General features: G+C 37.0%; 1 non-coding gene across 1 annotated transcript; it reads left to right on the top strand.

Moving 5' to 3' along the window:
• Positions 1 to 7,746: 7,746 nt before the first annotated feature.
• LOC148574450 (small nucleolar RNA R71) lies at positions 7,747 to 7,854 on the top strand. Its single transcript, XR_015905551.1, has one exon. It is a non-coding gene; the product is annotated as a small nucleolar RNA R71 (small nucleolar RNA).
• The last annotated feature ends 4,687 nt before the right edge of the window (positions 7,855 to 12,541 follow it).

The following is a 12,541-nucleotide window of genomic DNA, read 5'->3' as shown; positions in this document are numbered from 1 at the left end:
AGCGATAAATCAATTAGCTTCCCGACGCTCAGACACTCAAAGTGCTCCCATGGCTTCATATGGGCAATCTAATGAAGAACATAGCATGAAGGAGATATTAGAAACTCCAGTGAACAGTACGGAGCATGACTTTGTACTGGAACAAGTAAAGGAAGCCGGAATTATTGAAGAAGAAGAAGTGGTTGAAGACTTAGGAGATGCAGAACCTCCATGGAAAAGTCCAGTCATAGAACCCCCTTCCAAGACGTTTGAAATTGATGCTGAGGAGGGTGTACAACCTCCAAGGCATATCATAGTTGAAGACTTAGAAGAGGTTGATCAAGAGGTGGAGATTCAAGAAGAAGAAGCACAACCTCCCATGCCCTTAGAAAGCAATGAAGAGGAGATTGAATTGGAAGAAAGTTACCAAGAGGAAGATGTTGAAATTGAAGAAGCTTGCAAAGAGGTGGTAATTATTAGAGAAGAGCACAAGGGAGTGGAGCTTGCAATTTCATTAAAAATACCTCCCCCTAAGTTACCATTATCCTTCACAACATTCAAGTGGGTAAAATTCATATCCCTTAGCTTTCTAATTCCACTTGAATATGGGCTACTGGAGACGGATGGTCAACTTAGAACTCTTTGTGGCATAAAGAGTAAGAGGAAGATGGTCAGTGGTAAGAATTGTCCTGCAAGGTTCATTATGGTTGGAAGCTTTAAGTTTAAACGCAAAAGTTGGTGTAAAGCTCAAATGAATGAGTCTAGGAAGTTGTTTGGCCGCTTTAGTGAGAATTCAGATTGCTTGCTACCCAGATGGAATCATGATGATCAACACAAATACGGGTGTAAAAGCAAAGTTTGGGATCCTGGAGTCTATCCTGACATTCAGCACACTGGAAGCCTGAGAACCTGCTTAAAACTGCTCAAGGGCTTTACGTGCCTTGTTTGGGATCCCGGAGGATATTGGAATCACAAACATTGGTGGAGATTCCTGGATGAGTTCAAGCATAAGCCACCATAACAGGAAGCTCACCAAATGTCCAACTTAAGGACTTTAACTAAAAGTGCTGGGTGGGAGACAACCCACCATGGTATGATCGTTCCTTTTTCATTTTTAGTTAGTTTTATTTGTTTTTGAGTTTTATTTTATTTTATTATATTAAACCTGGAGTTTTCATCACATTCATATTAACACTGCATTCTGCATTTTTCATGCATAAAAAAAAAAAGATTTTCGCATGTGACGCGATAGTGTCGCCGACGCGTCCGCGTCGTATGTGCGTTTGGAAGAAAATGAGGTTGAACAGAGAGTCACGCGAAAGCGTGGCTGGAGGCGTGCCAATGGCACAAATCGTCCCACGCGGCCGCATCAGTGATGCGGCCGCGTCATTTGCAAAATAGCTTTCCCACGCGTCCGCGTCACCCACGCGACCGCGTGGCCCTGTAAATCGACGTAACAAGGGTGTATGGCCGAAAGTTGAGCTAGAATTGGGCTGGACCCGTGCTAGCAGCACAAGCCCTGCCACGCGAACGCGTCACCCACGCGTCCGCGTCATATTGGAAATAAGACCACCCGCGCGATCGCGTCGACCACGCGACCGCGTCACCCTGGATTTTGGCAATACTAAGTTTTGAACAGAGAGTTGTGTGACCGCGAGGCTGCACTCGCGCCACTAGCACAAATCGAGTCACGCGATCGCGTGCCCCACGCATCCGCGTCACCCAACGTTATCGCGCACCACGTGACCGCATCACCCACGCGACCGCGTCGCCAGTGTCGCACAACCTATCCAGATTAGTGCCAATTTTCTTATCTTTTCTTTTCTAATCCTAATTTCTTCCTTCTCTCTCCTTTCTCACTTCCTTTTTCTTCTTCTCATCCTTTTTCCCTCTCATTCTATTTTATTTAATTTATTTGCATACTTTTATTCATTGCATTATTTTCATTGGTGTTAGAAATTTATTTGGGTCATTATTTTTATATATTTTTTTTGGATTATTAAAATGGTTTGAAAATTATATATTACTTTTTAAAGGGTTGCTTGCATGTTCAATTTAATACATTCAATAACTTATTTACCATGCATGCTATGTATTTGTGAAAAAGTCCGTATGGCATTGAATACTATTTTAAATTATTCTACTATTAATGCCTGTTGTTTTTCACAAAACCCCTTTCATGTTTTATTGATTGAATATAATTGTTATTACAAATATGTTGATAGTTTGAAAAGACTTGGTAATCTAATTTGGACATTGAATGCTTGATCTATGCTACTTATGCCTTTGTCAGCATGCCAATAAACACCTTGCATTCACTTGTCATCATATGCACTAGCTATTTTCCATTGATGACTTTTCACATGTACTCATGAGCGTGTGTTAACGTCATTCTTCTTTATTGTGCATTGATTACCACCTTTCCCGCTCTCTTCCTTGCTCTAACCCTTAGCCTTAAAGTCACTTTCTTTTTTCCTTTTCAGGATGGCCACCAAGAAGGGTAACGAGAAAGCTACTCCCAAACTACCGGCAAGGAAAGGAAAAAAAAGAGCCCCAGCTGAGGAACCACAACCCCCGTCCACTTGCAAATCTCAGCATGCACCGAAGACGGTGCAATCTTTAAGTGTGGGGAGGTCGATACCGATCTCCATGGGTTAGTACCTCCCTATCTCAAACACCAATGTTTTATTTTTTTTCTTGTTAGTTGTTGCATTTGCATATTTAATTGCATGTTTATTTGATTTTATGCATTTAGTTACTACTTGGTTGAAGTAATATTTTCTTTTTCAAGAAATTTTATAGCATTTCACTAATTTAAAAAATTTTTGTGTTAAACTTGTTTGAAGTTGTATTTGGAACATGGTTTTTGAGCCAAAGAACACACAACCTGTGAGATTTGAGCTTATTTATATGGTTACATTATTTAACCATAAATATTTTATTCCTGTGTGTTTCCTTCTCTATGATTGTAATCTATTTTTTTTCCATTCTATATGTCCAATATTTAGTGTATTTACATGCTTGCATATGATTGAGGCCATTATTTGATTTTAGCTCACTTTTATCCCAAAATTAGCCTACCTTTTACATCACCCTTGTTAGCCCCCTTGAGCTTTTAAATCCCTTCTGTTTTATAACCACATTACTAGCCTTAAGCAGAAAAACAAAATAAGAATCCCAAGTTGAATCCTTGGTTAGCTTAAGATAGATATTGTGTAAAATTTAAGTGTGGGAAATTTTATGGGAACATGGGATGATATGAAAAAGTAGGGAATTAAATTGAATAAGTTATTTAAAAATTTGGGAAGCATGCTCATGTGAAATCAAAATAATTAAATTACCATGTGCATTGAAGAAAAATATATTAATTAAATAAGGGGATACAAAAAAAAAAGAAGAAGAAGAAAAGAAAAATGAAAAAAATATATTACCCCAAATGCAAAATAAAAAGAATCAATGCACATGGGACAAAATTCAAAAATAAGTTTGATACATGAGCATGTAATACAAAAGTGGGAAAAATTTGGGTAGTTAGGTAAAGTATTTTAAAAATTATATAAAGTATGTATATGTTAGGTAAGATCTTAGACTTTTCAAGGATTCACTTTACTAGCTCACTTAGCCTTATATATACCCTTACCTTTACCTCAGCCCTATTACAACCCTGAAAAGACCTCATGATGTTTGCATTGGTATGCTAAATATTTGTTGATTGGTTAGATGAAGAACAAGGTTTAGAAAGCATGATTAGAGAAGAGTAGAGTGATTGACCCTAGACACTTGGGAGATTAGAGTGATATATACTACCAGTGAGGGTTCAATGCTTGATTCTATGTTCCCTGCTTTCATGAGCTATCTTCTTACAAGTTTACTTGTCTTTATTTTATATGATTTGAATTAGTGGAATTTGAATTATTTTTGTTTTGGAGAACTTATTTATTTTTAACCAAGTAGGTAGAAATATTTTTGCATGTAGTTGCATTAATATAGGTAGGTTGCATTTCATACATTCTATCATTCCTCTTCACCTTTATAGTTTCTCTTGAGCTTAGCATGAGGACATGCTATTGTTTAAGTGTGGGGAGGTTGATAAACCTCTATTTCATGGTTTATCTTGTGCTCATTTGAGTGGTTTTTATCTACTCTTTACCCACTTATTCATACTATTTGCATGGTTTTACATTTGCCTTCCTAATTATGTGCTTTAATTGAAAACATGTTTCTTTGGACGTATAATTGCTAATATTAATCCTCTCTTATTACTATTGGATGCCTTGATATGTGTGTTAAGTGTTTTCAGAGATTACAGGGTAGGAATGGCTTAGAGGATGGAAAAGAAGCATGCAAAAGTGGAAGGAATACAAGAAGTTGGAGAAATTACTAAGCTGTCCAGCCTGACCTCTTCGCACTCAAACGGCTATAACTTTAGCTACAGAGGTCCAAATGACGCGGTTCCAGTTGTGTTGGAAAGCTAACGTCCGGGGCTTCGATTTGATATATAATATGTCATAGTTGCCCTGACGCTAGGCGACGCGACCGCGTACTCCATGCGGCCGCATCGCAGTGACGGAAATCAGCGTGTTTGAATTCTTCTCCAGCGATTTCTGGGCTGTTTTCGACCCAGTTCTCGGCCCAGAAAATACAGATTAGAGGCTATAAAGTGGGGGAATACACTCATTCAAAGGAAGCTTTCACATTCACAATTTTAAGAGTAGATGTAGTTTTTAGAGAGAGAGATTCTCTCTTCTCTCTCTCTTGGGATTAGGATTTAGAACTTCTCTTAGTTTTAGGAGTAACTCTTGATCCAGGTTTAATGTTCCTATACTTTAGTTGACCATTTACTTTTGCAATTTGATTTATGAATTCTTCTATGTTCCAGATTATTTGAATTATTAATCTTATTTGAGGTATTCCAGTTTAATATTACTTTCTCTCATTTATGCTATTATTGCTTTTACTCTGAAGACATCTTTATTCCAATAGATTCACTTTTCCCCTTTTGGTTTTGGTTAAGAAATCAGTAACTCAGGAGTTATCCAATTCAATATCATAATTGATAATTGTTATCTTGCCAATTGAATTGAACTTCAATAATCCCAATCTTTTCTTAAGAAATAAATAGGATTCGAAGATCAAGCCAATTAGTCCTTTGACCTTCCTTTGCTTTAGTAAAGGTTAACTAAGTGGAATTAAGATTCGACTATCATTGTTGTTGATAAGAATAACAAGCCTGGACTTCCAATTTTTCATACCTTGCCAAAAGTTTGCTTTACAATAATTGTTTATTTATTTTAATTGCTATTTAAATCAACTGTCATATTTGTCCCTCATGCTTAAAACCCCCAATTCTACAATCTCCATAACCAATAATAAGAACATACTTCCCTGCAGTTCCTTGAGAAGATGACCCGAGGTTTGAATACTTCGGTTATTAATTTTTAAGGGGTTTGTTACTTGTGACAACCAAAACGTTTATAAGAAAGGTTGATTGCTTGGTTTAGTAACTATACTCACAATGAGAGTTTACTATGACCTCTAAACCATCAATCTTCCGCTCTTTCAGTAAGATTTGATAGGTGAAGGGTATTTGGGGAAGAGTGTTATAGAAAGGTGTGAAGAGGAGAGAAGAAGAGGTGGGGATCCTGTGGGGTCCACAGATCCTGAGGGGTCAAGGACTTTAATATCCCTGCTCCATTTAGGCGTGCAAGATGCCCTTAGAGTGCAATTCTGGCATTAAACGCCAGATTGCTGCTTGTTTCTGGCGTTTAACGCCAGCTTTTCTCCATTTCTTGGCGTTTAACGCCAACTTGGTGACCTGTTCTGGCGTTAAACGCCAGTCTGGTACCTATTTCTGGCGTTAAACCCCCAGAATGGTTCCAGACTGGGCGTTTAATGCCCATTCTGCTACTCTTACTGGTGTTTAAATGCCAGTAAGCTCTTCCTCCAGGGTGAGCTATTTTTAATGCTATTTTTTATTCTGTTTTTGATTTTTCAGTTATTTTTGTGACTTCACATGATCATCAACCTAAAGAAAACATAAAATAACAATGGAAAATAAATAGATATAATTAAATAACATTGGGTTGCCTCCCAATAAGCACTTCTTTAATGCCAATAGCTTGACAGTGATCTCTCATGGAGCCTCACAGATAATCAGAGCAGGGTTGGGGCCTCTCAACACCAAACTTAGAGTTTGAATGTGGGGAATTTGTTTGACTCTGTATTGAGAGAAGCTTTTCATGCTTCCTCTCCATGGTTACAGAAGGAGAACCTTGAGTCTTGAATACAAGGTAGTCCTCATTCAACTTAAGGACCAACTCTCCTCTGTCAACATCAATCACAACTTTTGCTGTGGCTAGGAAGGGTCGCCAAGGATGATGGATTCATCCTCATCCTTCCAAGTGTCTAGGATTATGAAATCAGCAGGGGTGTAAAGGCCTTCAACCTTCACTAGCACATCCTCTACTAGTCCATAAGCCTGCTTCATTGATTTGTCTGCCATCTCTAGTGAGATTCTTGCAGCTTGTACCTCAAAGATTTCCAGTTTCTCCATTACAGAGAGTGGGATGAGGTTTATCCCTGACCCCAGGTCACATAGAGCCTTCTCAAAGGTCATGGTGCCTATGGTACAAGGTATGAAGAATTTTTAGGGATCCGGTTTCTTCTGAGGTAATGTCTGCCTCATTAATGCATTCAGTTCATTGGTGAACAAGGGGGTTCATCCTCCCAAGTCTCAGTACCAAATAACTTGGCATTCAGCTTCATGATTGCTCCTAGATATTTAGCAACTTGCTCTTTAATGATGTCTTCATCCTCTTCAGAGGAAGAATATTCATCAGAGCTCATGAATGGTAGAAGGAAGTTCAATGGAATCTCTATGGTCTCTGTATGAGCCTCAGATTCCTTTGGTTCCTCAAAGGGAAACTCCTTTCTGTCCAGAGGATGTCCCATGAGGCTTTTCTCACTGGGACTCACGTCCTCCTTACTCTCTCCAGGTTCGGCCATGTTGGTCATGGTTATGGCCTTGCACTCTCTCTTGGGATTTTCTTCTGTATTGCTTGGGAGAGTACTGGGAGGAGTTTCAGTAATCTACTTACTCAGCTGACCCACCTGTGCCTCTAAATTTCTAATGGAGGACCTTGTTTTATTCATGAAACTTAGTGTGGTCTTGGATAGATCAGAGACTATGGTTGCCAGGCCAGAATGGCTCTGTTCAAAATTCTCTGTCCGTTGCTGAGAAGATGATGGAAAAGGCTTGCTATTGCTAAACCTATTTCTTCCACCATTATTATTGAAGCCTTGTTGAGGTTTCTGTTAGTCCTTCCATGAGAAATTTGGATGATTTCTCGATGAAAGATTATAGGTGTTTTCATAGGGTTCTCCAATGTAATTCACCTCTGCCATTGCAGGGTTCTCAGGATCATAAGCTTCTTCTTCAGAAGATGTTTCTTTAGTACTGTTGGATGCAGCTTGCAATCCATTCAGACTCTGAGAAATCATATTGACTTGCTGAGTCAATATTTTGTTCTGAGCCAATATGGCATTCAGAGTATCAATTTCAAGAACTCCCTTCTTCTGAGGCGTCCCATTGTTCACAGGACTCCTCTCAGAGGTGTACATGAACTGGTTATTTGTAACCATTTTAATGAGTTCCTGATCTTCTGTAAGGGTTTTCAGATGAAGAGATCCTCCCGCAGAATGGTCCAATGACATTTTTGACAACTCAGACAGACCATCATAGAATATACATATGATGCTCCATTTTGGAAGCATGTCAGTAGGACACCTTTTGATCAATTACTTATATCTTTCCCAAGCTTCATAGAGGGACTCACCTTCCTTCTGTCTGAAGGTTTGGATTTCCACTCTAAGCTTACTCATCTTTTGAGGTGGAAAGAATTTGGCCAGGAAAGCACTGACTAGCTTTTCCCAAGAGTTCAGGCTTTCCTTAGGTTGTGAATCCAACCATGTTCTAGCTCTGTCTCTTACAGAAAAGGGAAAAGCATAAGCCTGTAGACCTCGGGATCAACTCCATTGATCTTGACAGTGTCACAGATTTGCAAGAATTCAGCTAAGAACTGATGAGGATCTTCCAATGGAAGTCCATGAAACTTGCAATTCTGCTGCATCAGAGAAACTAATTGAGGCTTAAGCTCAAAGTTGTTTGCTCCAATTGCAGGAATTGAGATGCTCCTTCCATAGAAGTCGGAAGAGGGTGCAATAAAGTCACCAAGCATCTTCCTTGCATCTCCACCATTGTTATTGGGTTTGGCCATCTCTTCTTCTTTTTCGAAAAATTCTGTCAGGTCCTCTCCAGAGTGTTGTGCTTTAGCTTCTTTTAGCTTCCTCTTTAGAGTCCTTTCAGGTTCCGGATTAGCTTCAACAAGAATATTCTTATCCTTGCTTCTGCTCATATGAAAAAGAAGAGAACAGAAAAGAAGAGGAATCCTCTATGTCACAGTATAGAGATTCTTTTATGTGAGTAGAAGAATAGAAAAATAGAATGAAGAAGGGAGAAGGAGAAGAATTCGAACACAGAGAGAGGGAGAGGGTTTGGATTATAAGAAGAAGAGAAGTGTTAGTAAATAAATAAATAAATAGAAAGAGATAAGAGAGAGAGAGAGAATTCGAAATTTATATTAAAATAAGAGGAAAATATTTTTGTTTTTATTTTAATTATTGGTTATTATTCGAAAATTAAGAAGAGAAATAAAATAAATTTTGAAAGCTAAATAAATTAATTAATTAAAAAGATTTTTGAAAAAAAAAGTTAGCAATTTTCGAAAATTGGAGAGAGAAAAGTAGTTAGGTGGTTTTGAAAAGGATATGATTGAAATAGTAAACTTTTAAAATCAAACAAAAAGTTAAGTGGTTAATTGAAAAAGATTTGAAAATCAATTTTGAAAAGATAAGAAGTTAGAAAAAGATTTTGAAATTGATTTTGAAAAATATATGGTTGAAATTTTATTTTGAAAAAGAATTGAAAAGGAAATTAAAAATATTTGATTTTTGAAATTAAAGTTAATTACTTGACTAACAAGAAACTAAAAGATATGATTCTAGAATTTAAAGATTGAACCTTTCTTAATAGGCAAGTAACAACTTGAAAATTTTTAAATTTAAATATTAAATGCTAGCAATGAATTCGAAAATATGAGATACAAATAAGAAAAATATTTTGAAAATTAATTTTGAAGTTTTCAAAAATATTTAAAAAAATGAAAAAGATTTGATTTTTGAAAAATATTTGAAAAAGATACGATTTTGAAATTTATGAGTAAAATAAGGAAATATATTTTTTTTATTTTTGAATTTTAATGAAGAAAGAGAAAAATATTAAAATGATGCATGACACACAAATTATGAATCAAGACAAGAAAAAATATGCAAGAACACTTTGAATATCAAGATGAACACCAAGAACACTTTGAAGATCATGATGAACATCAAGAACACATTTTTGAAAATTTTTAAGAAAAGAAACACATGCAAGACAACAAACTTAGAAATTTTCAATGTTTAGACACTAACAAATTGAAAATGCATATGAAAAATAAGAAAAGACACAAAACAAGAAAATGCAAAGATCAAATAAGGAAAATCATCAAGAACAACTTGAAGATTATGAAGAACACAAGCATGAGTTTTCGAAAATTTTAATGAAAATTAAAAATATGCAATTGACACCAAACTTAAAATTTGACACTCTACTCAAAGATGAAACACAAAATTTTTTGGTTTTTATGATTTTATTATTATTATTTTTTTGAATTTTCGAAAATTATTTGGGAAAAGAAACAAGGAATTCAAAATTCTTAATGAGAATTCTAGGAATCGTGCAATGTTAGTCTAAAACTCCGGTCCAGGAATTAGACATGGCTTACTAGCCAGTCAAGCTTTCAGTGGAAGCTTCGGTCCAAAATATTAGACATGGCCAATGGCCAGCCAAGCTTTAGCAGATCATTACATTCAACAGCAAGATTGATAGAAATCAACATGCTCTTGTGATGATAAGTTGAAACCTCAGTCCAAAAGATTAGACATAGCTTCACAGCCAGCCAAACTTCAAAACATCATCATAAAACTCTAGAATTCGTTCTTAAAAATTCTGAAGACATAGAATAATTTATTTATATTTTTTTTTGGATTTTTCGAAAATAAATAAAAGTAAAAAGCTTAAAATTAAAATATAATTACCTAATCTGAGCAACAAGATGAACCATCAGTTGTCCAAACTCGAACAATCCCCGGCAACGGCGCTAAAAACTTGGTACGCGAAATCGTGATTATTCATTCCCTGGCTATAGCGCCAAAAACTTGGTGTGGGAGAACATGATCTCAAGACTTCTTCACAATTCCGTGTAACTGACCAGCAAGTGCACTAGGTCGTCCAAGTAATACCTTACGTGAGTAAGGGTCGATCCAACGGAGATTGTCGGCTTGAAGCAAGCTATGGTCATCTTGTAAATCTCAGTCAGGCAGATTCGAATGGTTATGCGGTTTTGATAATTAAAATATAAATAAAAAATAAAATAAGATAGAAATACTTATGTAATTCATTGGTGGGATTTTAGATAAGCGTGGAGATGCTTGTTGCTTCTGAATCTCTGCTTTCCTACTATCTTTATTCAATCCTTCATACTCCTTTCCATGGCAAGCTATATGGTGGGGATCACCGTTATCAATGGCTACCGTCCGTCCTCTCAGTGAAAATGGTCCAAATGCACTTTCACCGCATAGCTAATCATCTGTCGGTTCTCACTCATATTGGAATAGGATCCATTGATCCTTTTTCGTCTGTCACTATGCCCAACACTCGCGAGTTTGAAGCTCGTCACAGTCATCCCATCCCAGATCCTACTCGAAATACCACAGACAAGGTTTAAACTTTTTGGATCTCAAGAATGCTGCCAATTGATTCTAGCTTATACCACGAAGACTCTGATCTCAAGGAATTAAAGGCTCTATTGTCAGGAGAGACAATCAAACACATGGACCAGGAATCCAAGAAATATGCATTCAAGCTTATTTTCATGTAGAACGGAAGTGTTTGTCAGGCACGCGTTCATAAGTGAGAATGGTGATGAGTGTCACTTGATCATCACATTCATCATGTTCTTGTGTGCGAATGAATATCTTAAAATAAGAATAAGCTTGAGTTGAATAGAAAAACAATACTACTTTGCATTAATGCATGAGGAACAACAGAGCTCCACACCTTAATTTATGGGGTGTAGAAACTCCACCGTTAAAAATACATAAGTGATAATGGTCCATACATGGCCGAATGGCCAGCCCCTAAAACGTGATCAAAGATGAAAATATGAATTCCAAAATGATCTAAAGATCTCTCTAAATAAATCACTAAAAGTATTTTTTATACTAAACTAGTCACTAGGGTTTACAGAAAATGAGTAACTAAGTGCAGATAGTGCAGAAATCCACTTCTAGGGCCCACTTGGTGTGTGCTTGGGCTGAGCATTGAAGCTTTCACGTATAGAGACTCTTCTTGGAGTTAAACGCTGTAACGACCCAATTTTCAATATGTCTAGATCATACCGGAAACTGAGCGCTACCAATTTGTCTTCCTAATTATTATCTATTATTTATCATATGAGCCTGATTCGTTGTTAAACGCGTAGTTAATTTGCGTGGTGTATCTTTTTTTTAAAACATTTGGATTAATAGACAGAATCATTTATAATCAATTCACAAGTAATAATAGATAAAATAGTTATAAACAACCACACAAAAATACATCACAAGTAGTTGACAACATTCGGTGATTCAGCCTTTATTAGCATATAGACAGTTAGTTAGAACACCCCTAGATATTGCTAAATAATATCTATATACATATATATACATACAACATCCCAGGTCCTGACCTGTTCAAGAAGTCCCTAAGCTGGCACCTAGGCTAGCCTAGACTCTATACTCGCCTAGTCCCTCTAAACTACTAAAGCGAGGGAAAGTACGTTCTAGATATTCAAAACTCAAGTCAGGTGGAACGTCACCAAAAGATAGAACATCATCTGCTACTCCTCTGCACGATCAGACTTTTCCACAGGACGTCTCTCTGGTACCTCATGAAGTAGCCACACAATAGAAATCTCGTACACCGGATTTAGGTTAAAGTGCACATACGAACGGGGTGCAGACGTTGGCTGGTCTCACAGTATATACATATAATCAGAAAATGATATTCACCCTAGACTCAGAAGACTGCCTAGGGTGGAATCCCTTTTTGCGTACAATCGTCAGCAAACTACGGAAAGGAACTCTTACTTCCATCTGAAGGGGAAAGGGAGAGAGAAGGGGTAAGAACTGGGGAGTTCTTAGTAGGGCCGGGGTTATTATTTACGTTCATTTATTTGGGGTCGATTAGTAGACGAATAACATAATATAGCGAAGCAGTAAATAGAAGATAAAGATAGAAAGAGAAAGTAGAGACAACAGAAAGCAGAACACAAACAAAAAGAATACAAGAAAATAAAACACAAAAATAGCATACAAGCAGACAAACATAAAGAAGTAGATCACACACAGAAAGGAAAGCAAC

The sequence above is a fragment of the Arachis ipaensis genome, chromosome B2 (genome assembly GCF_059453495.1).
Source record: "Arachis ipaensis isolate K30076 ecotype BB chromosome B2, ASM5945349v1, whole genome shotgun sequence".
In the NCBI taxonomy this organism is placed as follows: Eukaryota; Viridiplantae; Streptophyta; class Magnoliopsida; order Fabales; family Fabaceae; genus Arachis; species Arachis ipaensis.
The sequence above is the reverse complement of the archived record's forward strand: the minus strand, read 5'-3'. Positions and strand labels throughout refer to the sequence as shown.